This window comes from Odocoileus virginianus, chromosome 3 (genome assembly GCF_023699985.2).
Source record: "Odocoileus virginianus isolate 20LAN1187 ecotype Illinois chromosome 3, Ovbor_1.2, whole genome shotgun sequence".
Lineage (NCBI taxonomy): Eukaryota > Metazoa > Chordata > Mammalia > Artiodactyla > Cervidae > Odocoileus > Odocoileus virginianus.
Window position 1 is genome coordinate 92,909,182 of NC_069676.1, and position 26,450 is coordinate 92,935,631.

A 26,450-nucleotide genomic window follows, 5' to 3' on the forward strand; every position below is an offset into this window, starting at 1 on the left:
TATCTAAATCTTTAACAAGTATATATTTATGCATTTTCAATGAAATATGCTACTTATAAACTAATAATACCTTAAACTTGAGTTTTATATTACATAGTAGTTACTGAGTAGAAATCTTATACAATAACATGATTCTGCAGATAAATATTGAAACTGCTGTATTTAATAACGAAAATATAGCATCCATATTTTCTTAGTTACTATTGCTTTAATTTAGTATGGTGCTTAGTTGACTTTGCCAAAATTTACAATATACTATGAATATCAGTAAATACGATTCGCTTTCTGAAGTCCACTATTATCCAAAGTGGAGACCTTTTTCTTTTTTTACCTGAAGCAGAGTGTTCCCATTTCTAACTGAATTCACTCCTGTGTCAGAGCTTGCTTTTCCACTAAAAGCAATTCCAACTTCCCCCAATGGCAGCATGGAAATGGCATAGGAACTTGAATAGATTGAATAGGATAGTTACATACAACCAGACACTAGTGTCGTCATGGCCAATCTGCCATACAAAAATAGTATTTTCAAGAGATTTAAAATTGCATATCTTGTTTCAAAAATTCTTTCATCTCAGAGAAAATAACCGCATTTATTTCTCTTAAACTACTTTAAAACTTTTTCTTCAGAAATACATTCTCCAAGTGTAAGTGATTCTAAATGTCAAAAATTTCAAAGTTTCTCTAGGTAAAAGTTATGATAAACTAAAAAATGAACTCAGCAGATTAAACAATAAGAAAAAATTAACTTCTGTTTTCCCTAAGAGGCTAGGTTAATGTTTAATTGAGACAATGCATTTTCGTATTTCTGCCCTTCACATTTTTATCGTAGGATATTGATCTGGAATTTTCCCTGAATATTAGTCAAACCCATTTTGCTCCTTTTTGTCAATTTCCTAATTCTGAAATCTTCAGCGTTTTTAATATATGTGTTTCAAGTGAATCTAACTACAACTTTTTTTTTTGGAAGCTAGTTCAACAGTCAATATTCTGTGTGAAATTTTCTTATCATTCTTTCATTTTCATAGGTATCATTAGCCCTGGTAGTTTCTGATAAAGACTGGAAAACTCTTATCACATGTGTATTTGAGTCTTTGGAAAGTCACTGCACATAAAGGAACGAAACTAGCCACAACTAACAACCAAGACTACAGAACTGTCCCCACCATCGGCTTGCTCTTTAACTGTCAGTAGCTTGTCTCATCTGCCTTTTAATATATTTCTGGCATTTTGTTGTTCACTCGCTCAGTTGTGTCTGACTCTTTGCGACCCGATGGACTGCAGAGCGCTGGGCTTCCCTGTCCTTCTCTATTTCCTGGAGTTTGCTCAAACTCACGTTCATTGAGTCGGTGATTCCATAGAAAGTCATACAGAAGGGTTCTGATGGTTTTTTTTTTTTTTTTTGAGAATTCATTAAAGAGTCATTCTATTTTATATTTCCAGTGGATTGGGGCAGGTTTTGTTTCATTTCTTTGCATGTTTTATTTACAGTTTAGACAATTAGCTAGTTTTTGTTGTTATTGTTCACTTACTAAGTCTTATCCAACTCCTTTCGACCCCATGGACTGCAGCACACCAGCCTCTTCTGTGTATGTCCCAGAATTTGCTCAAATTCATGTCCTTTGAATCAGTGATGCTATCTAACCATCTCATCCTCTGCCTCTCCTTCTCCTTTTCCCTTCTACCTTTCCCAGCATCAGGGACTATTTAGCTAATAATTAGTAATATTTGACATTCTCTTCAGTGTCATTCATTTTCATCAGTCTTTGAAATAAGTCTATAATTTTTTTCGTTTCAAAGCTTCTTTGAAAGCTTTAGTAGTATTATTTTTTTGTGTGTGTGGTTTATTTGGATTGATTTTTGGAGCTCACTTAATGTTTTTATGTTTTTTCAATTTCGTGCTGTCTACAGCCTTCCTATATTTTCCATTCCTAATTCTACCCCGCTTTATTACATATTGAAAATAGCTCATATCCCATTGAATGCTGAATAGTTTCTGCTTGCAAATCTCACAGATTTAACAGAAAATGTGTTTGGCTTACAGAAGATACACTATGAAAATCAATGATATCATGAAATATTAAACATTTATAAAGCATATTGCCATCATGGGCATATAATTGGGGGAATGGTGCTCCTTTTATTGTGCATGAGTGCCTTTAAAAATCTGTAAAAGCTGGACTGAAATAACTGAAAGCTAAGGATCCTCAGAGCAAAAGGCATCCATCCCCACTGATAGTTGCAGGGACTCCATGGACACACATATCAGAGAATTACTCTTGACAGTTTGGACAGTGAGGACTTGCTCCAACTGGCGCTGGAGAGGAATCCCTAGGGAATCATGTGCAGGCCTCACTAGGGCCCACGTGCCCATCATCTGTCAGCGTCCTCTCTGATCTCTGTCTTGGGTTCATTTCATTCTGTCTTTGGGACTCAGACACCACATCACCCATGGCATCTGACAGAAACCACAGCAGATTGAGAAAATAAAAATAAATTTTTATAGCTGAACTTTCAGATCATGCTTGCATTCTTTGAAAAGTCCGTCATTTCTGTTAGATGTCTCTTGAGTAATTCCCAGATGTGCTAGCTGGTATTCAAAAGGGAGTTGCCATTCAATGCTTGATAAACAGCATGGGTAAGTGATATTTCATTTACTTTGAGTTGCTTTCCTTTACCAATCTGCTGTGGTAATGAACCCCTGTGACTTTATGGTCAACATTTCCTAAGGCATATCTCTTTTAGACAAAGGGTATTTATCTCATCACTATATGAAAGATAGTGACCCATAACTGATTTGACATAAAATTCCATTGTCGACTTTTCCCTAAGTATGTTTATGTTTTGTTTTATCTATAATGTTGGCTCATGGAGGATCCTTTGCCCCCTGTTTCATATTGCAATGGGCATGAGTATAACAGGATTTTCAATCTAAGAGCGGGATGCATAGAAACACAGAAATCTTAATTTTGAGTTCTTTCCTCAACACTGTGTCATACCTTATTGCACAGTGCTATCTATAAAATAGTACAAATGTAGTTTTCTTAATATATTTTTCTTTTATAAAGAATGTTTCTGAGGCATTTCTCCCCTTCTATTCTCTTCTTTATGACACATTGTAAGTTTTCTTGCTTGGTTACTATTGTACATAGATTGCCATGGTTTTCTCAGGGTATGATTTACAGCTAGTGAGTCTTATCCTATCAGGTTATTGAAGTCTTAGTCACTTATTAGCATTGATTTCTGGAAATGACTATGCAGCATCTTAATTCTCTGTTTGACATCTAATCTTTCTATAACCTACCAAAATTTTATTTTATTATAACATTTGGAAGTAGGTCTATATCTAGCAGGAGGTTTATTTCATAGTCCCTAAATGCCCTGCTGCTTTTATGAACCCAAGTGGTATTATTTCAGTGAACCACGAGAATCAACTTCATCAACCAACAACTCTGGGCACCACGTGGGCCACAGGTTAAGTGTAAATATGTTTCCTTGCCTTAATCATTCTTAGAGTCTATTGAAGGTGAAAAGGAATGAATAAAAGGAATTAAAAAATGAATCAGTAGAGGACAGAACATTTAATAAGTTGATTAGAGAAAGATGGGAACAAATGCCAGAATTTATAGAGACAGATACCTATGCAGAGAAGTTGGAAGTAAGAAGAGAGGTGGAATGCCAAGACTGAAGATAGATACAACTGAATCTTAAAGGATGGTACAGTTTATATTTGAGATGCTAGAACATGAGGAGTTTGATTGATCTTTAGGGTAGCAGCTAAGAAAGATGTGAAAAAAGGCATAGAAGCCAGAAAGCAAATAAAATGTGTGAAAAAATATATATACCATTTTGCTCAATAGTGATGGTTTGTGAATATAACAGGAGGTAAAACCAGATGAAAAGTTTGTATTCTGAAGCTGAGAGTATTTTATACCAGGTTAAGTAGCCTATGACAAAATATTATTTAGGAAAAAAAGTAGTAGGTAGGATGCAAGTGAGTTCTAATCACCAAGTAACAAGCAAGAGAAAAAGAGTTTCCATCATTTTAACATTCCAAGGGGTACACAGGGGCCCACCCCCATGTGAGCAATAAGAATATAAAAAGAGGGCTGGCTGAGAGAGAAGTTACATCAAACCTAACGATCAGATAATTAATGTAAGCATGAAATGGGTTTTGTTAGGGAAATTATGGATTCAGTTCTCACAATGCCAAGTTTGAGATGGAAATGAAATGTCTCAGAATATCTCCTGTATCTAATTATTTTAGATACAGGATCAGAAGCCAAGGAGACTAAAGGCCAGGGACAAAGATTTTAGAGTTGACCTTTGTACTTTGCATGCAATGTTGAGAGCAAAGCTCTCTTAGTAATTACCAGTGAAGTCCCTGCAGTGTTAAATCCTTTCATGAATGTTTGTATTGAGGAAAATTGATTTTCTCTGGCCAAAAGTGGGATTCCAAAACCTCTCCTTGATTCCAGCTGCTGGGGGAGGCACATGCCGTAGCTCACAAATTCATAACCATCAATGCAAGATCTGCTGACATGGGAATAGCAGCAGGGTTTTATGAATTTCCATTTGAAAGGACACACTCCTATATGACAAGGATTTGTTACTTTTTTGGAGCACTTTTCTCAATATCGCATATGAGTTATATACTTTGTGTGTTCTTCCATTGATTATTGAAAGGTTACTTCTGTAAGTATCTCATTATTTACACATGATACATGATCAAGATAAATCTTTCAATCTCTCATTTCATTACTTGATAAATATCCCATTATTATGTACTTACTCAGTCCTTAGAACAAAAGCAGGTATACTATTTACTTATATAAAAGCACTTTTAAAATAATAAAGAGGAATAGACCTGTAATGAAGTATATTGCATTTAGATTTAAAATTTATAAACTCTAAAGTGCTCAAAGGAACTATGCTTATTTTATATTCCTTTGTCTTAAAATTATAATATGCATTAAGATTATTAACATTAAATACCAGTGATACTGGATATATCTTTCAGAGCTGTACAAAAACATTATGGTGCACAAGCAGTTGAAATTAGATTAAAACTATGTAATAGCCTATTGCAGACCAGGGAGGCCCTTCTTAGTCTATCGTCATCTTCAAAGTTGAGAATCTCACTTCTTGAGGTCTTGAGGATCCTAGGGTGAGTGGACTCAGCCAGACGATTAGAGTAATGGATGAGATATGAATGCAAACCATTTTCTCTACCTGACAGAGAGAAATAGAGTCTATTTTTCTCTCCCTTTGAAACTGATCTGGCCTTGTGACCTGATTTGGCCAATAAAGTGTGGACAGGTGGCCTTGTATACCTTCTGAGGCTGCCCCTCAAAAGATAGGCTGCTCTGCCTTTACCCCCTGACATGTTCTGTCTTAGACACCAGCCAACATGGAACATGTCAAACTACTTTGACACCACCATGCTGCGAAGGTCATTCATCTGATGACCCTCTGCAAGTCACCAAGCATGCTCACTCTGAAGTGAGGAGAATAGTGTCTTCTCTTCCTACTTGATAACCCGAAGGTTAACTAGTGAACATGCATGTAAGTGTGTGTGTGTGTGTGTGTGTGTGTGTATCTTTAGTATGTTTATGAGTATGTCAGGCGAGTGTATGCTCCTCGGTTCTTGTCTTGTCACACCAAAGATTTGGAGTGATGGACATTAAAGCCCCCTCAGTGTATCACAGCTCTCGGGTCTTGGACAGACCTTGTTATAGCTCTCAGGTCTCAAACAGACCATGTTATAGCTCTTACACAGATCACTGTCACAGCTCTATTTTATTTAGAAGATAGCATCTTTGAGTTGTGAGGGCACATTGATCCAAAGATGTGAAGAGAAGAGCGCCCCATTGCATGGGGGATAGAGAAAGAACCCTTGGCCTCCTCTTTTTATATGTTTCCCTCCCCCGCCCCCCGGGCCTGCCCTGTGTAAACTGGGTTAGCCAGGAGTGTTGTTTGTTCTACCTGAGGTCCTCACTCCAGTTCTTGGACCTTCCTTTGACCTTCCTCTCTTCTATTTCCGCGGGCTTTTCTCTTCCTTGTCTTTTAGCCACCACCATTTTGGACTCCTTTTACCTATTCTAACTACCTAACAAGTATATATGTGAAAGTAAAACTTACTTGGTTAACATAGTATGATTCTTTAGCATATAGAAAATGGTACTTCATTTACTTTTACCAAAACTTTTCATTTTGGAAATAGAAGCTAAGTGAATGGATAACAATAAAAATGCCACAAGGGGAAAAATTTACATATATCACCAAAAGTGATGACTGTATGTTTTATAGTTTGTGAGTGTGTGAGTGTGTGTGTACCTCATATGTTATGTAAATATCTGTATAAATCCTTTATATCAAAGATTTTTAAAAAAAATTCTGAAACAAACCAATAGCCCTTAAGATTCTCTCTGAAAACTTTATTTCTTCTTCTATTTAATTGTGTTCAGTTGCTTTGTTGTAGTTGAGTCCAACACTTTGCAGCCCCATAGACTGCAGCGCACCAGGCTGCCTTGTCCTTCACTGTCTCCTGGAGTTTGGTCAACCTCATGTCCATTGAGTAGGTGATGCCATCCAACTATATCATCCTCTGTCATCCCCTTCTCCTCCTCTCCTCAATCTTTCCCAGCATCAGGGTCATTTCCAATGAGCTGACTCTTTGCATCAGGAGGCCAAAGTATTGGAGCTTCAGCATCAATCCTTCCAATGAATATTCAGGGTTGATTTCCTTTGGGATTGACTGGTTTAACCTCCTTGTTGTCCAAGGGCCTCTCAAGAGTCTTCTCCAGCATCAGTTCTTTGGCGCTCAGCCTTCTTTATAGTCCAACTCTCACATCCATACATGACTACTGGAAAAACCACAGCTTTGACTATACAGACCTTTGTCAGTAAAGCAATGTCTCTGCTTTTTAATATGCCATCCAGGTTTGTCCTAACTTTACTTCCAGGGAGCAAGTGCCTTAATTTCATGGCTGTAGTCACCATATGCAGAGATTTTGGAGCCCAAGAAAATAAAGTCTCTCACTGTTTCCATTGTTTCCCCTTCTATTTACCATGAAGTGATAGGACCGGATGCCATGATGCTAGTTTTTTGAATGTTTAGTCTTAAGCCAGATTTTTCACTCTCTTCTATCATGCTCATCAAGAGTTCTTACTTTCTCTTTGCTTTCTGCCATTAGGGTGGTGTCATCTGCATATCTGAGATTGTTGCTATTTCTGCCAGCAGTATTGAGTCCAGCTTGTGATTCATCCAGCCTGGCATTTCACATGATGTATCTGCATAGAATTTAAATAAGCAGGGTGACAATATACAGCCTTGGTATGCTCCTTTCCCGATTTTGAGTTTTCTTTTTGATTCTCTGTATTCCTTTTCTCTGTATTTCAAATACCCGGGTCAGTACAACTTTATTTTAGGGCATTCTATCCTTATACATGTCACTTCAGTTTTATACATGCATATCATTCTTTGTCAGGAATCCCCTTTCTCATTTTTTAGGTTGCCAGCTTAAAGATGAATGGTTATATTTTTAAAACTGGAAACAGTCTAATAGTATAATTGAAGGGTAAATGAAAATGATCAGCCAGTACCTGCCATTTATTACCTCAGAGCTAAGTTCTAGTGACACATTTTTACATAAGTGAGTCTATCCAGGGGTCTTCCACTTCTCTGACGCTGAGCTTAGGCCCTTGTTTTTGAGTGCAGCACGATGCTGACTTGTGTGTTATTGCAGCTTTCTCTGTATGCTCAAGGGAGCAGGGGTGTGGTCATGGGAAGGCAGCCCACAAGGATACAAGGATGGTTTTCAACTGGGAAGTTTTTCTCACTCTATTCCCTCAGTTGTATATTGACGTGTATCATTCCTTCTCTGAATGCTTTCCATTATAAAATATGAAACACTCTACTATGAAAGAGCAGATCAGGACAAATGGGGCACTTTCCTGGGTGATGCAGTGGTTTTGGCACAGATCAGCTGCTAATGGCTTGATCACTAGGGCTGAGTAGAACCACATCTTCTCGATGAGCGTCACTGTTGGTCGTTTTGTTCCCCTTCTGTTGGTCTTCCAGGCAATTTTCACAGTTAGGGAGACGTGGCATTATCTGAATTGAAAAACTATCCAGATAAAGAATGAAAACTTAGGGGGAAAATATTTGCCTTTTGGGTAGGATCCTAAAAGATTCTGACTTTAAAAATTCACCTTTTAAAGTTTCCATGTATATGCCATGTTGACCTTGAGAACACATAGGTTTAAGGTATTTTAGAGGGCGAGGCTATGTAGCCTGGGATGACAGAATTTTGCACAACCAGATTTGCCAAGTGGCTAAGACTATGCTGGCATACGTGACATTGCTTTTATAGTAATATTACAATTGCCCCTTGAACAAGGCAAGTTTGAATGACATGGTCTGATTACAGATGAGTTTTTTTTCTTTTTTCAACTAGAAAATATTACAGTACTACACAGTCCCAGATTGGTTGAATTTGAGGATTAGAAACAGTGAATATAGAGGAACTTCAACTGTATATATGGCCCTTAACTGTGGATTTTTTACTTTGCAGAGGGTCAGCACCCCCAAACGGCATGTTGCTCAAGGGTCAACTATATTTGTAAATGACCGAAACTTCCTTGAGTTTAAGAAAAATGAAGACTTTATTCTGAGGATTCAAGGACACAAAAGTAGAAACATAGCCAGAACTTAAACAGCAACTAGACTAGGAAATAGAAATATACTAAGAACTTAAGATATTTTCATTTATAGTTTTCAGTGTTTCTCTTCTTTATTCTTCTTTTGTAATCTTTGGTTTGTTTTCCATCAGCAAATTTGCCCAAGTACAGAGTCCAAGTATTTAAATCCCCTCCCCCATTTTCTGCACATATTAAGAGATAATCTCTTACAAACCACTCACCTAATAGAAATTTCAAATCCTGGGAAGTAGATTCTGCTTGTCTTGTGTTAGCTCACCATTTCTTGTGTAGGTATTTGTGTCTGTGGGCGTGGGGCTCATTGTACTGACAACCCCACTGTAAGTTCAACTCTGAATTGGAGGGGAGAGGCATGGATTTGATAGAACAAAAATGTCAATATTGGCTTGGGCTGGGCAGTCAACTTAAAGGTGTCTCCTCCTAGTCACCATCAGTAGAGACCTAGAAAATTATCTTGATTTGTCCTGTATCAGGATCTGCTTTTGACTATCATTTTCCTAATAATTTTTTCTGATGTGTCTTCCTTTATCATTAAGGTTTCATTCAGAGAGAAGTGACCTATTTGATTTCTAGCTGAGAAAGCATGTAATTAAATAATACCCTTGGGCTCATTCTATTTCCTGCCTTATCATGAAATAAGAAAGAAAGGTCTCCTGAAGGAGAATTAAAGAAAGTGCTGATACATAGCAAATGCTAGTTTAGTTTTGCCTACAAGGACAATTCTCTTTCTCAAAATAAGTGAATATACTGTATTAGAAAACTTTGCATTTGGGGAAGGGGGGCGAGGAACTACTTAAGCATTATAAATACTATAAAGTAGAATTTTTTCATTGTGTATTCCAAGACAAAAAGTAGAATTATTAGATTATCTTCTGTTGTCCTTGCATCATTATCAGCAGCAGCAGCTGCATTTGTGACTTCAATAAAAGCAAAGCTTATAAACTAAATATGTGCTAAATTCTTGGATTTGGCAAAGAAATGAAGACTTTTAAAAAGACATTTATTTTCAACTTTTAACAAGGATATACTAGCCTTAACACAGAAAACATGTAAAATAACAAGAGTAAAAGCTTTAAATATAAGGTGAAAATTCTAAGTTCTTACTATATACCAAATGCAAACTATATTTTAATTTTTAAATTTCATTTCTTCTCATATTCCCTTACCTTTTATATATACTTTAAGGAAATCTAAAACATTAAAGAGAATATCAGCAGAGAAATAAAGAGGCAATTTGTTTATCATTAAAAAGAAAATAAAGCCACCATAAAACTGAAAGCCACTTTAAGAAAAGACCTAGCAGCATCTTACAAGTAAGCATTACAATTTCTATTTGTTCAAAGTATCAGATACATAAATATTGTAAAGATATACTGATTCAATTAGTTTTATTTATAAGTACATATAAGTACATGCAAGGCAGTGAAAAAAGTTTTTTTAAATATAAGCAAGCAGAAATACCCCAAAGAAACCCACAGTATGTAGTTCAAAACATCTGGAAAGTGAAGGTATTAAGGTTAAAATTGAGGATAACCCCAACTGTAATGATCATGTTATCAAAAGGGCAGGTGGTTAGTGAATTTTAGAAAATGATTCAATGTATGTATTCAATAATTTTCAAACACCTACCTCAGTGAAGTCAATGAAATCAATAACTTCCAACTGAAAATATAAAATCTCTTTTAAAAAATCTTGTATAAAGCAATGGCAGCTTGCAATTTAGTTTTTATTAGGATATTACCATAACTACCTTGTATATCACAAAATTAATAATGAATAAGACAAACAATATATCAGTTTGTTATATATACTGCACACTTAATACTTAAAAATCAAGTGATAGATCCTGTAGGGTAATCAAAAAGATAAAAAATATATGAAATACTATAAAATAGTAAAATAGTAAATGTATGCAGTACACAAGATTAGAAAAGACTAGTGCAAGTGTACCTAACCAAAAGTTCTGGTCCAAAGCACAGACTGATATGCTAATAGAGAAGAAGCACTTGGGCCTTTGAAAGCTGTGTGCTTGTTTTTGGCTTTCTCCAGCTGGTCCCAGATTGGAAGTGGGGGCAAAAATTAGAGAAGCTGTCAGTTACTGATTTAGTACTAAGTGTTTTGTGCCTATTGCTACGCTGCTTGTGGTTGAGCTTCCTGGAGTGGTTTCTCCAGACTGTGGGTCAGTTCTAATTTTGTATATGGTCTGGGTATTATATCTTTTATATTCAGTCTCTTGTTACTTAGGCAAGACAAGTTTATCTGTCTCTATATATCTGTATCTATAAATATCCAAAGTAACATCACAGATTAGATTGTTTAGATGGCTGAACTTTCAGAAATGTACATCTGGTTTATTGGGAGGGAAATTCCATCCCCAAAATTAATCTTAAAAACACATTTAGTTCAATTCAGGTCACTAGTATGTATAAAAGTGAAAAAAAAATATAAAGGAAATTGATGGAATTGTGAAATGATTTGCATTCATTTGAGGAAAGAAGTGAGATGAGTCAAAAAGAGAATGGAAATTTACTTAGACAATGCTAGGCTAAGATACAAGTAAAAGTTTAACATGCAATGTACCCTTGCCTTCATCCTTACTTTATGATGATGAGCGAAAAAAGTAACCAGAATATATAGTCAGAATCACTTTTCATCTCTCTAACTCTGTAAAAGCTTTATAGAAAAATTTGAGAAACTGTGTGGATAAGGACAATTTGGCCTTAATAAATAATTTAATTGAATCAAATAAAGAAATTAATTTTAGTTGAGAGTATAATTACCTCAAGCTTTATGTCTGTGAGATTTTCTGCATTTTGAGAATCTGTTCTTTTCCCCACAAATTCTGGTCACGTTAATGTAGTTATGGTTGCACATATGTGTTGTCATTCCTCTTTTATTGGCAGTTGGGTTTCAGTACAGGTAGGGAGAGTTGAAGAGATATCCCTTCCTTGTGGGTCTCAGTTCTTGGTCAGGACCCAAAGAAGAATTTGAGGTCTTCCCTGTGGCAAAAACGAGTTCATTGAAGAAATAACGGAAAGAAGCCCTCCATCAAGGGAGAGATGGGCCAAGATGAGAAAGGCATAGGCACTGGAATGATGAGGTATGGAGTTTTCAAGACAAGGCATTTAGATATTCATCTAGGTGGGCGTAGACTGACAGTTTTGATTGACATTTGCAAGTTACATAACAACAATTATGTTATGGAGCAATTATGCTTTATTGAGCCTGTCTTTCCCATAATTCAGTCTGTTGTAATCAGATGTATGTTTGTGTGCATAGAATAAATTTATGAACTCTTAATAGGGTCCTAGCTGTCTAACGTCACTTAAGGACACAGCTGTCCATCAAGGGTGTCTGTGCGCAAAGAGGACCTCCCTATGGTTTGTCTGTAGCCACATGCACCTTGGGTTCATGGGCCACAGTTGGAAAAGTCTCTGTGGTTATTTTGTAGCATATCTGTGAGCTCTCTTGGGTCTCACTGGAGCAGATCTGGGCTGGGTTTAGCATCAGCTTGAGTCTTTTTCAACTAGGCCACTCCTTGTTGCTCATGCCTAACTTCCTACCTAACAATAATAGTAGAACATAGTCAGATTTACTGTCAAATGCTTTGTAAATCTATATAGCATTAAGTAGTCCTCAAATAATTCAATATAAAGTATTCTACAAGAGTTAAGTACTACCTATCAAGTACCTACTATCATTACATGTTAAGACCTGATTCCTATCCTTATTACAGAAAAGTAGACATGTGCATACATAACTCACATAAAGTATTAAAAGTATGTGATGTCACAGAGGTACTGTAAAGTTGTATGATTCTTTACAGTAGACAGCATGTGGTTTCACTCGAAGTATTAATAAAAAAGTTCATGGATCAAAGATGGCTTTATGGAGAGAGAAAGTTTGAACTGGAGGTTGAAGGATAGAATAAACTTACATCTGGGAAATAGAAGAATGAGCTGTGGAGAATTTTTGACTGAATATTTTATTTCAACAGACATCCCTGGTTTAAAAAAAAAAAAAAAAGATGGAGGGAGGGGTTCAACATATCATCACAGGGAGCAAAACTCCCATCCAAGAACTCAGAGCCCCTTCTGAGGCATCACTTGAGTCTTTGCTAGCTCCAAGACAGAAAGGAGCTGAATTTTCTAACTTTTGTTAAGAAAAAAAAATCTATCAAATATGTTCATTCTCGCAGAGGCGAGGGCTGGGTCCTCAGGGAAAGAGATCCTGGGCTTGGATCAGCTGGGGTCCCAGAGAGAAGCTGGGGGCCGAGCCAGCTGGGCTGCAGGCGGTCCAGAGGCAGTCAGGTCCAGAGCCCTAGAATCCGTATTTGGCTTGGGTCTGCCGGCGGCTGAGCTTGTTCTCCGACCAGGTGTTCTTCAGTCCCAGCTCCTGCTCCTTAGCCTGATGAATCAGATACGTAATCTGGTGTTTCCGCCGCTGCAGCCGCTTAAATGCTTCGTCATCAATGAAGGACGCATCTGGGGCAATTTCCTGGGGTGGGGGGCGGGGGGGGGGACCAGAGCCGGGTCCTGTGGCGGGATAGTAGCCACCACTGTAATAATCCTGATAGTAAGCACCAGCGGCACTGGCATCGCCATATGTGGAAAACTGATTGTAGCCCTAGTCATCCCCAGGCTTAGGCATCCAAGGGGCCCCACTTGAGCCTGCTGCCATCTTTAATTCCAAGGGGGCATTGGCTGCATCGTCCTGGAAGGCCGGCTCTGGTTCTGTGCCTGGAGGCAGCTCTTCTGGGACAGTGGGTAAGGGTATGTCTCAACTCCAGGCGGCTTGGCCTTCTCAGGGAGGGAGAAAAAGTTCTCAGGGGCTACCTCCTCATCACTGTCGTCCTCCTCCTGTGTGATCTGCCTCGTCACCTGCAGGGCAGCACTCTGGGCGGCAGCCTTGATGGCTGAGGGCGACGGAGTGGTGGTTGTGGTAACAGGGGCAAGAGAAGAGGACCTGGGCTTAGAAGCTTGCCTGGAGGGCTTAGTGTCAGAGGAGCCACCCCAGGGTTTCCAGGAGGCGGCACGGGGCCGGAGCAACCTGTTCGTCTCTTTCAGAGTCAGGTTTTTAGGTTGGGGAAGCAAGGCGGACACACCAGTCCCCTCACTGGATCCCTGCAGGACAGTTTTCTTCTTCGTGGGCTCATCTTCCTCAGAATCTGAATCCCTCGTATGCAACTCTGGTGCCACAATCTTCACCGGCTCTGTCCTTTTCTTTGGCTTCCGAAGCCCCGGCGGGGACCGGCACAGCCGATAGTGGGGGGCAGACTGAGGCCAGGGCCTCGGGGCGAGGGCAGCCCCAATCTGAGCGCCTCCCGCAGCTTCAGCCGGGCACACGCTTGGAGGCACGGGGAAGCCTCCCAGGCCAAGGGCTAGGCAGGAGGAGGCTGGAGCCAGGGGTCGCCGGTGGGTGGGGGCAGCAACAGCGGCGGGGGAAAGGCTGGGGCCAGTATCTGGGGTGGGGGGTGGGGGGGCGGAGGCAGCAAGGCCAGACCCTTGGGTGTGGGGAGTGAATGGAACAAGCCCCCTAAAGTGGGCCCAGGTATAGGGGCCGCCGCCGCCTCCTCCGGCTCCAGTTCCAGCTCCGCCTCCTCCGGCTCACTTTCATCCCTGCTGGCGTAAGCAACCAGCGACATGGCACCGCCCGCCTTTGGGGCGCCCTTGCCGGTAGACGAGACCTACTTGAGACCACGGATGTCCGGAGGCCTAGTGTGCCCCACCCCGACTCGGCGGGGAGGGCAACCAAAAAGGCCGCCTTCTCTGTACTCTAGGGCTAGCCCCAGCAGAAGCCAATGCCCAAAGTTGATTTCCACCGAATAAGGCTTCCCTCTTCACTTAAGCTCCTAGTCCCAGGCAACTACACACAGCTAATGTGATTTTTTTTTTTTTAAATAAAGGAAAGCATGTGATCAAAACTAAGAAGTTAGAAACTTGTTTGGCAGGAATTTAGAGTTTTTTGGAGTACAGTGATAATATTTCTGGAAAGATAAGAGAAGATTGAAACATGGGTGCCCTAACGAAGACTACTGATGGCCTCTAAACTATTGAATTGACCTGAGTTTTGCAAAACTTTCCTGTGTATAAACAGACTTACATAACACCCATCTCTACATGTCTAAAGTCTGACTTGCAGGATGATAAAGTAGGTGCACAGAAAACCATGCAATGAGCAGGCTAACGCACGTTCTAAGAAGCACACACTTCACTGATTAAATTCATGCTTTTATTGTCACAACACTTTTGGAGATTAATACTTCCCTACTTTAGATTTAACTTCCCATTAACAAATTCTGTTCTCCACCGTGTAATTGTATAACTCTGATTGATTTAACAGTGCTTTAAGAATTAGCATTGTTTCATAGCAGAGCTGGCAAAAATACAAAAGGTTTTGTATCCTTGATGACCAGAAACTGTGTGCTGTCTCATTCCTAAAGACAAACAGTGGGAAGTACTTCCAGCTGTCATGAAATAATTGTGTTTTTGGAGGTACTGTTGTCAAGGTGAGGTTGTCTAGAATTATTTTGCTAGGTTCTCATTTTGAGTGAGTCGCTTTGATAACCATCATTATGGAAGCAAAATATAATTACAAGTAATGATTGTTTTAGAAGTACAAATTGAGCAGAATCAGCTAATGGCCAGTTTCTATTCAACTTGCAGTTTGCATTTCTCACTTTATGACAAAATATTACTGGAAAGAGAATGAAAAGCAAACACTGCATTTCTACAATCATATTTTAAGTCAAAAGTAAAAATTGTAGACCGCCTGAATGAGATTTTTAACTAATAGCTGTCCAGAAGCAAAGATGTGCATTAAGAGAGTTATCACATTAAGTATGGAGTGTATGACAAAGGACAAGAATTTTTGAAATGTTGACATATACGACTATCTGGATTATACTTGCTTAACATTTCATGTTACAACAAAAAATAATTGATGAAAATAACGTTAAGATTTTTACTAACTAGTACTAGTTTCTTGTCTTTCATTAGCTCCAAATGACTCAATCTCCCTTCATCACCCTCTGTCCATCTGTCTTTCATATTTTAAAGACATCTTGCCAAGTCTCCATACTTCATATGTTATGGCTGACTTTTCTGGAACATATCGAATCTTTCTTTATCTTGCAGGAGAGCTTTATTCACCACTGGCCTGGTGTCAGTGTAGACAGAGTGCAACTGAAGGTGTCAACAGTTCTAGTGCAATATCAGGGGTCTCAGGAGAAGCCCTTCACAGTAGGTCTGTGGACAGGATCACCCCACCTCAGGCATTCCTCTTCCTTTATTTCTATCTCTGGTTCAGTCTTCTAACTCCCACTGTTCATTCTCCTAGTAACACCTGCTCTGAGAGCTTCTGAGATGAAAATGAGCTTATTTGATAAATGTTCATTTTCTCCTAACTTAAGAATATAAGGAAACTTTCTGGGCTCATACCCAATAAAGTATTCTCCTTTTGTTTTTGAATCATCCCTGACAAATTATACTTTTCAACTCAATTAGCCCTGTATTGTAATTCATTTTTTTTCCCCTCAGAGAGAACTAATGTTCACAACATGTTTTTCCAATTGATATGTTTTAATTTTATTGCAGTAAAATATATATGATATAAGATTGAGCTTTCAATCTGTTTTAAGCATAGCAATCTATTTTTAAGGAATATCTGTGATGGGAGCTTAGGGAAGGTGAATCATCTTAAAATTCCATAGTGAGCAGGTTTCAAAGGAAGAATCTGCAGCAATTAAGTGGCTCAGTTTTTCAGCATTTTCCCCCCCTTTCTCTCTCTCTCTTTTTTTCTTGCTATCATCCAAATCTTGTGGCATGTACAGGTAGCTGTGACTCTTTCACAGCCCCCTTATACTTCTTCCGTTCCACATTTGCTTACAGGTCTGAGTTCCTCCAAATTTGGAAACACAGGCTTTTTTGGGTTCTGTTTTGGCTTATGGGGCTTCTGCCTCCTAAACCCCAGTCATGAAGGTAATGACATTTCTTGAGGGAATGGGGGGTGATTTACTTCAAATTGTGATGACACTCTACCTCCTGGTGTCCTCATAAAGATTAGTTAGTCAGGATAATGTGGCTAATCATCATGTTCAGATGTGATGTGTGTTTTAATTTTGGCATTTATTAGTGTGTGATAATTCATGTTCCATTTTTTTTCTCTGCCTCAATTTCCTCATTTACAAAATGAGCATAATCATGACTGATCTCATCTTATAGAGATGGTTATTCATCTCTACCAGTTCTTTATTCCTGTCTACCAATCCTGCTACATTTCTCTGGCTCATTTAGTTTTCCACACTTCTAGATGACTGTTTTGTTCTTTTATTTCTCTTGTCAAACATCCAACACTTTCCCCATCATCTACATTAACAACTCTTATCTTTGCTTCCTACCTTGCTAAGAACAATGAGAAGAAATTTTCAGCACCCTCCTACCATCATGTAAACTCTCCCTCACTGGTATTTGTGCTCTTCTACTTTACCTTCTCGCATCTGATTGTGAAAGAATTCTCTGCTCTTCACAGAGGCCAAATCTTTCATTTCTGCACCAGATCCCTTCCCTCTCTGCTACTGAAGGGCATCTCTTCAGATTTTTTCCTTTTTTTTTTTTTTTGCATAATTATGCATTTATTTCTCCCTTATCGACTGAAACATTCCCATCAATAAACACAGAGGCTGTATTTCTTCTATTTCAATAAAATCCTCTCCTGAAACCACTGTCTCTCTCCAGCCACTATCCTATTTCTTTCCTACTTAAAAGAGTTTTCTATAGTTATTCTTTCCATAAATTGCCTCCTGTTTACTGAGCCACTCTACCAAAATTATGCTCACAAAGCTACCAATCACCTATGTGTTAAGAAATCTTTCAGTCGGTTTCTCTACTATATTCTCTGGTTTTCCCTCTATTCCACTGGCTTCCTTTGTTGAGTATTCTGCTTATTCCTCTCTATCCTTCCAACACTGGCCAAGGTACAATCCTTGGACCTTTTCCCTTTTCTATATATATACAATCCCTGTTGAGCTCATCCAGTTTCATGGTTCATTAAGAATCATCTATTTACTAACAACTTCCAAATTTACATCTTCAGCTTTGATCTCCCCCTGAAAATCCAGGCTTATGTCTGCAGCTGCTTACTTGATATTACACTTGGCTGCTTAACTGGCATCCCAAACTTAACACATCAAAAAATAAACTTCTGATAGTCTCGCTGTAGTCTTTCCATTTCAATAAATTTTAATTCCGTCTTTCCAGGTGCTCAGGCTAAATTCAACTCCTTTCTTTCCCTCATGTCTGACATTCAAAAGCTCATTAAAATCTTACTGTCCCTGCCTTCCATCAGGTAAAAGGCCATGTCTCAGCACCCCCATAGTCATGAGGCCACTGGCCCAAGCCACCATTTGCCCTCAGATGAATCACCACAATACCTCCCTATCTCATCTCCCTGCTTCCATCTCTTTAGTGATTATGATGAGAAATCTTTGCAGTCAAAAATACTCTACAATGAATGTGATGTTTAGCTGTCACCTTAAGAGAAAAAGTAACATTGTCTAATTTTCACTCAAATAGCTTTTCTTACAAAAACTATTTGAAGCCGTTATTTATCAGTTTATATATATACATTTATTTATGAAATAAGAAGTAAAACTTTATTTCTGTATTAAATTTTTCCTTTTTATGCTTTTAATTACCTGTAATATTGCATGAATAATTATGCCAATATGTATTTTCAAGTTGTTGTTGATGTTTATTCAGTCTAAATTCACAGAGGTGAATCTGCTGGGTCAAAAGGTAAAGGTTAATGTACTTTTGTTAGATACTGCCAAAATCCTCTTTAGTTTGAGATGTGTTTGAGCACCCATTACGCACATATTCACACACACAATATGTTCAGTCGAGGAGGTGGGAAGTGAGAAACTGAACCTTAGTAGAGGGGAGCTTGGTGGGCCACAGTTAAAAGGTCACAAAGAGTCAGACATGAGTAAGCATGCACGCATATATAGTTTAACTTGCACTTATCTGATTATGAGTTATAGCTACTTATGAATTATAGTACTAGGTTTTTTAAATTTTGTTTTTGTTTTAAAATACCTTTGGGAGTCAGCCTAAAAGATGAACTCCAATAATATTACTTTTTTGGTAGTTTGTCCTTATGTAGTGCCCTTCTATACTGAAACAAGGCTTACCCTTATGATCAAAAGAATACTAGATATGGAGTGGTAGTTCTGAGAATAAACTATGAAAGGCATGCCGGTTTCTGTCTTGAATCCCTGCTCTTTTCACTCTGGGAGAATCTGATAGCCATGCTATGAAAAGACTCAAGTTGTATATCAAGAACGATCGAGGTCTCCCATCAGTAATTAACACTAACTCCAAGCCCATGGAAGTGAGTCACCCAGAATCAACTCATTCAGCCTTCAGATAACTGCAGCCCTGGCTGATATCTGAATATAACCTCATGAAAGATTTAAGTCAGAAATGTCCAGCCACTTTTTCCTAGTATTGGTTCCCTATAGAGTGTTTTTCCCCAGTTTCTGTTTGAAAATGTCTTTCATTTGTCAATGTCCTGATGGGTATTTCCCACCGAAAATATTAATACTATATTGGCAGTTATTTTAGCATTTAGAAGATGTTGACCCATTGTTTCTCTTGTGAATGCAACTCATTTTGCTGTTCCCTTCAACAGGAACTGTAGTTTGTTATGTTTAAGCCTTTTCTTTTTTTTCTTAACAGTTGTATTAACTGCATTTTTCCTCATCTCTATCCTGTTGGGTTTTGTAAAACTTATGAAATTGCATAAATGGATGTATTTTGTCCATTTTTTTCAATTTTATCATTATAAACTATTTTACTCATCATCTCCTCTGATGAGATTGGCCGCATTCAGGGTGGTATGGCCGTAGACAATCCATCATCTCTTCTAATATTTTGCACCACTATCTCTCTCATTTCTTCTGAATCAAACATTAAATATTTTCATCTCATCTATGAGCACTATAGCTCTTATTCTGTTACATGTATTTGCAGACTACTTTTTGTCTCTCTGCTTTAATCTGCATTTTCCACTGGCCTATCATTCTCTTCAAATATTGTCTCTTGATTTGTGTCTAATTTGTTCTTATTTCCATCTATTGAATACATAATTTCAGCTATTATATTTTTCAGTTTTGGAAGTGCCAGTTACTATTTTTATAAATTTCAGTTTATAGCTGAAATTTTGTTTCTTCTCGTTTATGTTTTTGAACTTGTTAGTAGTAGTTAAAACAGTTTTTGATAATATTGATATTTGGATCATCCAGGTATTTCTATTTTTTTATTGCTTATCTGGGTCTTATTTCTTTGATATAACTCATCCAGACATTATATATGAGGCTCTGAATAAGGTCATCTCCCTGGAAAAAGTGTAAAGTTTGGTTCTGGACATGTTAAAGAAAGGGTAGATGATCTGAATCAGTCCTGGAATTAGGTGATTCTAAGGTATTTTGTATTTTATTTTGATCAGTTGTTTTCCGGACTATCTCCCTTTATGATTGGTACTAAAAGCCTACCATTTTGTCTAGGGATCCTTTTCCTTTTGTGCATAACAATCTTGACAACAATCTGCCAAAAGCCATGTTTAGTTTCTAAGACTCTTAGCCACTATTTTTTGCTGAATCATCAGTCTTTTTCACTGCTGCATTCAAATAACAAAAAAAATACATTGAAATGAAAAAGATATTGAACGGTATTGATTTGCATTTTTATTTTTCCTGAGATCTTGTTCACTTAATTCCTAAATGACAATATGTGTTTCTTCAGCTCTGATAGCTTCGTTGTTGTTTAGTCGCTAAGTTGTGTTCAACTCTTTGTGGCCCCATGTACTGTAGCCCGCCAGGCTCCTCTGTCCATGGGATTCTCCAAGCAAGAATCCTGGAGTGGGTTGCCATTTCCTTCTCCAGGGGATCTTCCCAACCCAGGAATCTAACCTGGGTCTCCTGCATTGGTAGCAGCGGAGAAGGCAATGGCACCCCACTCCAGTACTCTTGCCTGGAAAATCCCATGGACAGGGGAGCCTGGTAGGCTGCAGGGTCACTAAGAGTCAGACACGACTGAGCAACTTCACGTTCACTTTCACTTTCATGCATTGGAGAAGGAAATGGCAACCCACTCCACTGTTCTTGCCTGGAGAGTCCCAGGGACGGGGGAGCCTGGTGGGCTGCCGTCTATGGGGTCACACAGAGTCGGACACGACTGAAGCGACTTAGCAGCAGCACTGGTAGTGGATTCTTTACCACTGAGCCACCTGGGAAGCCCTCTGATAGCTTAAATCTTGTTTGTTCTCGCTCTCTCAGTTATAGCTTTCTACTCAGCTCTTCAGCATCTTCACTTGAGCCACTTATGATATGACAAATGTCTCTTGGGAAAAGTAGCAAAATGTTGAAGTTCATCTCACTTTGTTTCCTCACCCTCACTGGATAGCAAAACCTAATTCCACTTAAAGTGCATCAAGATGTTCCCTTTTATAGCATAAGAGTTGTTGTTTAGTTACTCATTCTGTCTGGCTCTGTGTGACCCCTTGGACTGCAGCACTTCAGGCTTCCCTGTCCTTCACCATCTCCCAGAATTTGCTCAAACTCAAGTCCATTGAGTCAGTGATGCCATCCAACCATCTCATCCTCTGTCATCCCCTTCTTTTCCTGCCTTCAATCTTTTCTAGCATCAGGATCTTTTCCAGTGAGTCAGCTCTTTGCATCAGGTGGCCAAAGTATTGGAGCTTCAGCATCAGTCCTTTCAATGAATATTCAGGCCTGATTTCCTTTAGGATTGCCTGGTCTGATCTCCTTGCTGTCCAAGGGACTCTCAAGAGTCTTCTCCAGAACCACAGTTCAAAGGCATCAATTCTTGGGTGCTTACCCTTTTTTTTTATTGTACACCACTCATATCCATACATGACTACTGGAAAAATCATAGCTTTGACTTTAAGGACCTTTGTGGACAAACTAATGTCTCTGCTTTTTAATACATTGTCTAGGTCCTGTCCTTTAAGATAGTCATACATACCTAGGAATGGAAATTTTCTTGCTGCTTTAAGATTCATGTTATTTAATTGTAATTTTCTTCTTGATACCATGAATATGTATATTATTTTGTTTTGTGGATACTTCCTAACTTTTTATAATTATATTTAAAGACTGGTGAGAGAGATGTTGGTATCTTTTCTCTAGATTCTTTATTAATAATTCTTCATCAAAATTTTACTTTTCAAATAATTTTGGCTCATTGTCTTTCTCAATTTCCTTTCATTATAAATTCAGTTAGTCATTTTCTTCTAACTGTTGAAAAGTGTTTTTATTTTTGCTTATACTCAGATATTTAATTGTGTTTGTAATGATTTTATATTGTTAAAATATTTAGGGGTTATGGTTGTCCTAAATGCAATTAGATAGACAATCACTATCTAATAGAACATAAAAAATATACTAGTGTACACTTTAATCCACTAACTACTTGTAAAGTTGACCCATTGAGTTGGAATTAGCACTACATGGGTATCAGGAGTTCTCTTCGTGCTTCTTATTGACTTTATAACCTTGTCCACATTACTCTAGTATTTTTGAAACTCAATTTCTATCCTTTTCTGAAATTATTTTAAAATCAGACATTGGATTTTTTCAATAGTAACTAACTACAGAGTTGAAAATTTGAATTAGAACAAAACAGAGCTTTTTGGATGCCATTACATTTATACATAATTCTTTCTAAATAGATATTTTGAAAAGATATGTAGGAATGTAAAGAATATTTTTGTGACTCTATGGACTGTAGCCTGTCAGTCTCCTTTGTCCATAGAATTCTCCAGGCAACAATACTGGAGTGGGTAGTCATTTCTTTCTCCAGAGGATCTTCCTGACCCAGGGATTGAACCCAGGTCTCCTGAATTGCAGGCATATTCTTTATCATCTGAGCCACCAGCTAAGGATTTAAATAATGATTAGAGTGGAAAATTTGAATTAAAACAGTTTTTTGGATCCCATTATCAGGAGACCCCTCCCCTGGAGGAGGGCATGGCAACCCACTTCAGTATTCTTACCTGGAGAATCCCCATGGACAGAGAAGCCTGGTGGGCTACAGTCCATGAGGTCGCAAAGAATTGGACATGACTGAGTGACTAAGCACACCTTTATACATGGGCTTCCCAGGCAGTAGTAGTGGAAAATCACCTGCTTGCCAATATGGGAGACATAAGAGATACGGGTTTGATCCCTGGGTAGGAAGATCTCCTAGAGAAGGGAATGGAACTCCATTCCAGTATTATTGCCTGGAGAATCCTCATGGAGAGAGAGGCTTGGCAGGCTTCAGTACATGATTCTTTTTAAATAGATAGTCTGTAAAACATCTGGGAATGTAAAGAATATCAGAAAAAAACTGCAATATTGATTTTACTAGACCTTTTGTATATGGATTTTTTTGGATTATGTAAGTATCACTACTACAAAGTTTCTTTTATAATTACACAGTGTTTAAGATTTTACTTGTAGTCAGTGTTTCCAGAGCAGAAAATTTTATTTGTTCATGTGCCTGCTCATTCAGTCTTGCTCAACTAGAAGAGAAGCAACTTCCCCTCTGTTCTGCTCTCACAGACACAGTTTGGCAAGTGTTTTTCAACAAGCTTCACCTTCCTCAAAGAATCAAGTGTTCTCCAGGCAGGCAAAAACTAGTAAATCAGCTGTAGTGTTAATCAATAAAAGTAATCAGCCTCTGAAGCAAAACCTGTCTATTACAATATGTAGCAACCAGCTCTCCAGTGGACTTTAAAACACAAATTGAAGAGTGAACAGAGTTGTTCTGCTATCCTATTTTTTCCACTTTATTTCCAGCAACATTAGAATTTTAGATGAGACTATAAGCAGATTCTTTGAGAGTATGTGCACTTGTGCATCTGAAAAGAATATAAAAAGAATGAAAGAAGCAATACTTGTGAAAAATTTTTCTCCGAAATGTAATGTAGCAAATGAAAATAAGCTCTGTTGTATAATTCCAAACATGACTTTTTATGTGAAATAATTTATTTTTGTAGTTTATGTCATTCAAACTTTTCATCTATGTCAGGTCAGTTTCTTTCTATACCTTCTCTCCCTGTAATCAACCTTAGATTTAATGCCATAATTCTCTTTTAAAAAATCATTTGGTTGAATTTCCTGAAGTTTATGCTTTGATGGCATAGATTTTCAAATTAATTAAATGATTACATAAGGTACTTAATGTAGTAGAAGCCCTAGAATATAAAACATTGTCCTTGGGATTCTCCAGGCAAGAATACTAGAGTGGGCTGCCATCCCCTTCTTCAGGAGGTCTTCCTAACCCACGGATCAAACCTGGGTCTCCTGCATGGCAGGCAGGTTCTTTATCCTGTGAGCCACCAGGGAAGCTCCAAGAGTTAAACCACTAAGCAATTAATCATTAAAGAAATTGTTAAATAAGGCTTAAGCAGGTATGTTTCAGGAGAGGTTAGAGGGGAAGAAATTAAAACCAAGAATAAGAACATCTACATTGAATTTGTGTAATGAAGAATGAAGGAAAGTTTAGTTGGGACATATGTTATTTTTGCTCATTCTTTTTAAACCTTTTATCATTAAAAAATAAATGCTTTTTGTCAGTTTTTGAGAAAATAATCTTCCCAATTCTATTAAATATAAAAATGTTAATGAAGATTTATAAACTTTCAAGTCCATGATAATATTATTTTATCAGAAATTTCTAATAATATGCACTTATTAAAATAACATTAGTAACACTCACAGATTTCTAAATATTAGATGTCTAAGTATTACTAAGGTAGCATGGAATAAAAATTAAAAAAAAAAACTGACAAAAATAATGAACATCATCATGTACTACACATGACTAGTATATACTTTTTGACAAGTGGTATAGAATCTATGATGGCTCAGTGATAAATAGCTGTGGTAAAGAGTCTCCTGCCAATGCAGGAGATGCAGGAATTGTGGGGTTAATCCTTGGGTAGGGAAGATACCCTGGAGGAGTGCATGGCAACCCACTCCAGTGTTCTTTACTGGGAAATCCCATGGACAGAGGAGCCTGGCAGGCTCCCGCGCATGGGGTCGCAGAGTCGGACATGACTGAGAGACAGAATACACACAGTCTATATGCCAAATCTGTAAGTAGCCCTCTTGTATTTGAAAAACAAAACATAACTTTAAATTAGGGTATATTTGGTAATGGTCCCGTGTCTGAGCTTAACCTTATATGGCTGTATCCTCTGGGAAGCTGCAAAACATGTTTCAGGTTAAAGTACTAATCTGAGCAACACATAGTTTGGGGAATATGTGATGTAAAAGATGAACTTTTCTGCAGTGAACACCTTGCATTATCAGCTGCTGAAACAGCAGGCAGAGAGAGGCGCTGGAAGTAGCAAGTACTAGTGTGGATCTGTGTGGCTGGTTCACCACATGAGACCCCGGAAGGCATGACTCACCTGCTGGGACCTCATCATATAGACTTAGCCAGAGTAAAGCTGCTAACCTGTATTACCTCTAACTGGCAAGAAAATGGAATGTCAAGGGCAAAACCATGTATGTGACATGTCAGATTAAGACTTGATGACGGCTAAGTTCAGGAGTTGTACAGTAGAAGTAGTTTCTCAGTTAGCAATAATATTCCTCCAATAAGGAATTGTTATCTATTTTTTAAATCTATGTGTAAAAATTGATCATCTATGTGTATAGACTTTCATGTTCAATGTTTAACAATCCATATCCACCGTTTATACTAGATTTCAAAGAAGTTCACTTTCCTGGTCTTTTCCCACCAAATGTGACAGCTACAGACACTTAGAAAAATGGTCTGTAAACATCTTCCAAAGAGACTGAAGTTCATCAAGAAAGTGTTTGCAAGTCAGATTGCCAAGTGTTTGTTTAATGATATTATGCTTCTTAAAAGCTTTTATAGTATGTTCATTTACTCCTTAGTATGATATAAAGCTTTTTGTGAAATAAGTGTTATAGAGTTTAATTCTCCATCTTTGCTAAAGTCATGGTAAACTTTCACTTCATATCACTTCAGCATTTTCTGGCAATCTCCAAGGTTTTAGAAATTGGCCCAGATAATAGTCTAATCATAATCATTTTTCTTACTAAAATTCTTTTCACACATTTAATCATTTAGAAGTCATGAATCATTCATTTATGTTAGTGTATAGTTTTTAATACCCTGAAATAGGCAGAGTCCTTTAGCAGTTTCCACTGTATCTGTCTACTCTGTGCCACCTGGAACTTAGGAATCTGCAACTACTTTCATCAATTTGACAATCAGTATACAAGGTCACAGGGTGATAAGCTTAATTATAAGACTTAAACTTCCATTATGAGACCAATAATTTTGTCTTGATTGTTAAACTCGGCAAAAATAACCTGTCTTCTCTGTCTCAGAAATTGAGTTAATTATTTACTGTTTCAACTTGCATCCCTGACTGACGAACCCTAGGGGCTGCTTCAAAGTCTATAATACAAGTGTTAATAATCACGCTTTAAACTTCTAACAGGAGTGTAAGATATCCATAAATGATGATAAATCTCTTTGTGCAGTGTGACCGATTTACAGTCACAGCACAGCCTTCTAATGCTGAATCCTATCTGTCATGTATTTAAAGATTAAAGCTCTCAAAACTCCAGTGTGTGAAATGAAACTTTATAAAAGGTCTGTATCATGAAAATCCCCTTGGACCTTATG

At 38.0% G+C, this 26,450-nt stretch overlaps 1 pseudogene; it reads right to left on the reverse strand.

Moving 5' to 3' along the window:
* Nucleotides 1-12,687: 12,687 nt before the first annotated feature.
* Nucleotides 12,688-14,362, reverse strand: LOC110136080 (proline-rich protein PRCC pseudogene; annotated as a pseudogene).
* Nucleotides 14,363-26,450: the final 12,088 nt, after the last annotated feature.